Source organism: Ictidomys tridecemlineatus, chromosome 15, assembly GCF_052094955.1.
Source record: "Ictidomys tridecemlineatus isolate mIctTri1 chromosome 15, mIctTri1.hap1, whole genome shotgun sequence".
Classification (NCBI taxonomy): Eukaryota; Metazoa; Chordata; class Mammalia; order Rodentia; family Sciuridae; genus Ictidomys; species Ictidomys tridecemlineatus.
This window is the reverse complement of record NC_135491.1, coordinates 43875469-43881138: the sequence shown is the minus strand read 5'-3', so window position 1 is coordinate 43881138 and position 5670 is coordinate 43875469. Positions and strand designations below refer to the sequence as shown.

General features: G+C 39.6%; 1 long non-coding RNA gene across 1 annotated transcript; it reads left to right on the top strand.

Moving 5' to 3' along the window:
- The first annotated feature begins 50 nt into the window (after window positions 1-50).
- LOC120887858 (uncharacterized) lies at window positions 51-5670 on the top strand. Its single transcript, XR_005731175.2, has 3 exons — window positions 51-83; window positions 1987-2092; window positions 5344-5670. It is a non-coding gene; the product is annotated as an uncharacterized LOC120887858 (long non-coding RNA).

Genomic DNA, 5670 nt, shown 5'->3' with positions numbered 1-5670 from the left:
GTTCCAGCCACAGGGGAAGAGTCTGAGGCGGGGTCGCGCATGCGCAAGCTCCGGATCAAGTGGCCCTGACAGTCCCCGGGAAGGTTAAGGCAGGACTTTACTACTGGGAATTCTAAACGCCAAGAGCCCCAGAGGTCGTGAGCCCCCACATCTGCATACCACCTCACACACGTTTCATATGTCTGCACTAGGGAGAGTACACCACGCAATACACACGTCACATAGCTACACAACATTCATCTTCCGTCTACACGCGTCTCACTAGCATTCACTGGGCGCATAAGGTCACATGGTCTGAGACCCAACAGGAGAAAGGACGTCGAGTCCCAGAGCCCCACGGCCCGCGGGTGTCCCATCTCTCTTTGGGCCAGGACTGCTGTTGGTCGGGGGATGGATTCCCCCATCCAGTCACCCCTGAGCTAGCGTCAACCTGAAGAAGTTTAGAGTATGCTAGAATGCGTGGGAAGTGGGGGCCGGTTGCCTGGTGAAGACGACGAGGTAGAAAGGAAGGGGCCCTGGGCCAAGCCTCCTTTAGAACCACATCCAGGGGTAGAGAGTCACCCCTGGGCGGGATCCAAAGGAGGCCACATGTCACTGTCTCCCCTGTTTAAAAACCTTCTTCCTTGAGGGGCAGATGTAATGGAAATAACTTGGGTTCTGGTGGCTACGGAACAAAGAGCCTTGAATAAGGCTTTGCACCTCATTTGAACCTCATTCATTTAGCTGTAAAATAGGGTATAATCTCTCATCCCAGGGTGGATGTGCGATTACAAAGTGGCAGCAAAGGACTGACCTCAGAAACAGCCTTGGCTATGTTTTCATTTTATGATACTCAAGTGTATGCAGCCCAAAAGTTCTGGCTGAACCTGCTGGAGGAATTCCTTCCTCATTCTTAGATGAGGAAACTGAGGCACAGAGAATGCCAAGGATTTGATCAAGACCATTAAACATTGGCAGCAAAGTGTAACAGGGGAGATCCCATAAATATTTGAAGTCACTGCTACTGGCATTAAAACAGAGTAGAAATGTCCAATGCATCATCATATGCCATAACAACAGAACTGGATCACTGGGATGTCCAGGAGGGAATTGGCTAAATAAACCCAGATGAGTACAATAAGATACTTTTAAAAAGTGAAATGCTCTATTAATTGATGTGGAAGGAATTCCAAGAGGAAAAAAAAAAACATTTTCTCTGTAAAAACAAAAGAAACATTAGCTATGTCAATAAGAAAGAACATTTCAGGAAATTGTTTTCAAATAAACATTTCAAAAAATTGTCAATGCCATATGGGAACAGGAAACGGGGATCAGGGGATCCTTATTTACACTCACCACAGCAAGTTTTAATAACACATGTCTAGGAAAGGTTATTTGGGCAGCTGGGCTAAATAGCTTGAGAAGAGGACCTGGAAAAAAAAATGGCAAAGAATAGTCTTAGTCAATTAAAAAAGTATCTGAATTGAACTTAAATCCAACCAGATTGGAAATAGTAGATCTATTTAAAACTCTAGGAGGGCCAGGTGCAGTGCCACAAGTCTGTAATCCTAACTACTTAGGAGGCTGAGGCAGGAGGATTGCAACTTTGGGGTCAGCCTGGGCAACTTAGCAATACCACCTCAAAGTAAAAGATAAAAAGAGCTGGGGATGTAGCTCAGTGGTAGAGTACTACTGGGTTTAGTCCCTGGTACTGCAAAAATTTTTGAATAAATTTAAAAACACTTAAAAGGTCTTATTTCTAGTGAAAAAAAAGGGGGAGTAGGTTCTGAATTGGGATGGGGTAGGCCAGATAGCCTTATATATACAAGACAAAGAGAAAGTCACAAGCCTCTACATAACAAAATGAGAATTATTTTTCAGTTTGGTAAACCAAATAACAGGAAAAACAAAGTAGAGGAAGCCCCTAAGAAATCCCCTGTTGGGATAATAGGGAGGTAGGATTATGTGAACATTAGCCAATAACAAGTTTATCTTTGCTTATTTAAGTGGGATGCACCAGGTTTTTGTAAGGTGAGTCTGACAGCTTTGGGATGATGGTAGCAGGAAGCCATAATCCAGAGCCCAATACATCAAGTAGAAGCAGATGCTTCAGGTAAGTAGGCCAACTCAGAATGTTTCTAATGGCTATTCTCTCAAACTAAGGGTGGGGATGTTCAGAAATATTGAAGTGGCTGATGAAGAATGTATTCAGGAAGACAGGTGATCATAGTAGCAGTTCAAACCAGACTTACAGGGACAGCCTCAGGACACAGCACAGTAATTTACAGCTCATGGACTGAAAAACGGAATCCCAGTTCTGTCACTTAATAATTCTGTGTCTTAGCCAAATTACTTCTCCATGCCTCAGGTTTTGTTATCTGTAAAATGATCATAACTACTCTCAGAGATTTGTTAGATCTACTCTTATAAAAGTGCTTACAGATAAATGCTTTGTGTGTAACTGAAAATTAAAAAAAAAGACTTGATGGAATCTATTGGCAGAATTTTACAGATTGGGTATGGAAGATGAGGGAGAATGTGAGTCAAAAGTAAAGATATAGTTTTCCAGTTTGAGTAGCGAGATGGGTAGTGGTGTTGCTCAGAAAAGTGGCTTGGGGGAGCTGGGGAAAAATGGCTGGGGGAGAGGCTGCAAGGATGCCATTCCTTTTAGTACATAGTACAACAGTCAAATATGATAATTTGAAGGCAAGAAATGTAGCAAGCTTGAGCTAGGGTTGTGGCTCAGTGGTAGAGTACTTGCCTAGCATGTGTGAGGCACTGGGTTCAATTCTCAGCACCAAATATAAGTAAATAAATGAAATAAAGGTCATCAACAACTAAAAAAACTTTAAAAAAAAAATGTAACAAGCTTGAAAGCCTTACCAAGAACACACCCCTCTCAGGGTACAGGATCCTTGAATGGTCTCTCCATGATGTTTCATAGTTAACAGACCAGTCACTTTTTTAATTTTTTTTTTTTTTAGTTGTAGTTGGACACAATACCTTGCCCCACTTTTTTCTTTTTGAAGTGTATCCGGCATTTTTCCTGTCCTTATGCTCCCGCTATATATTAGCTCCTGTATATTAGCTTGGTAGAAGGCATATAATGAGATTCTAGAATTCTAATTCAATGTGACTACTGGGGACTTGTCTCTCATAAGTATATTTTTCTTTAAAAGAGTAAGGTCCTGTGTTCCTTCAACCCTGTCACTGCTAGGGATTGAATCTAGGCTCTTGAACATGCTGGGCAAGTACTCTACTATTGAATTACATCCCCAGCCCCAAATACTTAATCATTGAAATAGGAATTCATGGTAACTATTAGTTATTCATAAATATTGACTCCCTTCTGGGCAAAAAATAGGCCTGCAGTTCCATGCAGAGCTTAAGCTGGGTGTGGTTGTGTCTAGCTTGGTCCATTGAAAACAGAGGACATGTGTCAATTTCAGGTGAGTTTCCAAAACCAGTACTTCTTTCATGACACTAGTTTCTTGGTTCTCTCACAATGGCTGTCCGTGTTCCAGTACTGCTGTCAGCCTAGGTGAACGACTGATTTAATTCATCACATAAAGGATAATTCTTTTTTTTTTTTTTTTTTTGGTACTAGGGATTGAACCCAGGGGCACTTAACCTTTGAGCCACATCCCCAGCACTTATTTTTGAGACAGGGTAGCTTAGGAACTCCGTAAGTTGCCAAGGCTGGCTTTGAATTTGCAATCCTCCTGATTCAGTCTCCCAAACTGCTGGGATTACAGATGTGCGCCATTGAGCCCAGCACATAAAGGATAAATCTTTTAAATCAATTAAAAATATTTTTTTTGTGTTTTAAGGCAATACAACCAGCCTGTTCTGACTATAAGAGAAATGAAGAAATCTAAAAATTCTGTTCCCTATACTTTTCCTCTCAGCTCTGAAATGTCTCCAAGCCCACTAGGCTAACCTTAAGTCTCCCTACCAGGTCACCTTATGGTCAGGTGCAACAAAGTTATTGCTTCTAGCCTTCTCTTTAATCAACCAAAATGGATTTTCTCAATTGCCCATTCCATCAAGCTTACAACCCCTCTGTGGCTTCTGGTTCACCCTTAGCAATGATCCCAATGTTTTCATATGGCTAGCAAAGCCAGTTCAGCACTACTTGTGACTTCTACCCTGGTCTCTGCTAACCCTTTTGGATTCATTTCACTACTGCAACCCCTTCAAATTCCATGTCGTGATCATATTCTGATGCTTTCTCAAATTGGCTGGTTTCCTATAATTCTTGTGTCATCTTTCCCAGTTGTTGTGTCTGCCACCCTTCAGATCTCACATATTTCCTCAGGAAAGCATTCCCTCCCCACCCACCCCCACCCAGACCATCATAGATATACTCTAACAGGCAACACTTCCAATATAACTTAAAAGGTTCCTACTGCTTTGGATCAGTTTTGGGGCCAGACTGTGGCTTCTCTGAGGAGCACCAACAGTGTTTATTTTGGGCAATGGATATGTATTAATTCCCTTAAATGATCCTAGGAGATAAAATTCATATTTTGTTTTAATTTTTTAAACAATTGAGCCTCAACATTTTCCATTATAATTTTTTCCTTCCATTTTAATGATCCATGTACTTACCCACTTATAAGATTTTCTTTAGGATTATCTAGTAGTCACATTAAAATGAAAAAAATTTAAATAATGTATTTAACTCAATGTATCAAATACCAATATTACCCAGTACATTAAAAATAATTTTAATATGTAGTCAAAATTAAAAACTAGTGAAAAAACTAGTGAGATTATTTTCTCTTTTATATACTAAGTCTTTGATATCTGATATTTTATACTAACAGTACATCACAACTTGGGCACTAAATTTGCAAAGGTTGAAGTGAAATGTAGTTTCCCTAAAACAATACGTTTTAACAGAAAAATACTTTCTTATTAATTATAGATGGACATCTTTATTATTTTTAAATATATTTTTAGTTATAATTGGACACAATACTTTTATTTATTTATTTTTATGTGGTACTGAGGATCAAACCCAGTGCCTTGCATGTGCTAGGCAAGTGCTCTACCACTGAGCCAAGAATCCCAGCCCACCACCTCAATTTTTACATTAAAGTTTAACAAACAATAAATTCAGTTCTTCAATTGTATTAGATATATTTCATGTGCTCAATAGCCACCATACCATACCAGAAGTGTGGATATATATTATCTCCTATAATCAAAATTTTTCCTCTTTATATATTTCCCTAAACTTTCTGAAACCCGAATAAGGCGTGTATATGTGTATATATATATATATATGAACTGGGAATTGAACCCTGGTGTACTTAACCACTGAGCCACATCCCCAGCCCATTTTATATTTTGACACAGGACCTCACTAAGTTGCTGAAGCTGACTTTGAACTCGCCATTCTCCTGCCTCAGTATCCTGAACCACTGGGACTGCTAAGGACAATAATAACCGAGTCACTTGTTTTGAAGTATCCTATATGTAAACATACAAAGCTGCAATTTCCATTACTGATCCCATCCAACATTTGAACTCTGGAACATTTTTGAAATGCCATGAATTATGGTGGTGAAGCAAGAAAAGGAGCTGATGGAATCTAAGGGAAATTATTCTCTGAAATCTACCTCTAAAAGATTATAACATTACGTTTAAAAAATGATTTGAAGATTAAAACACCAAAGTTGTAAA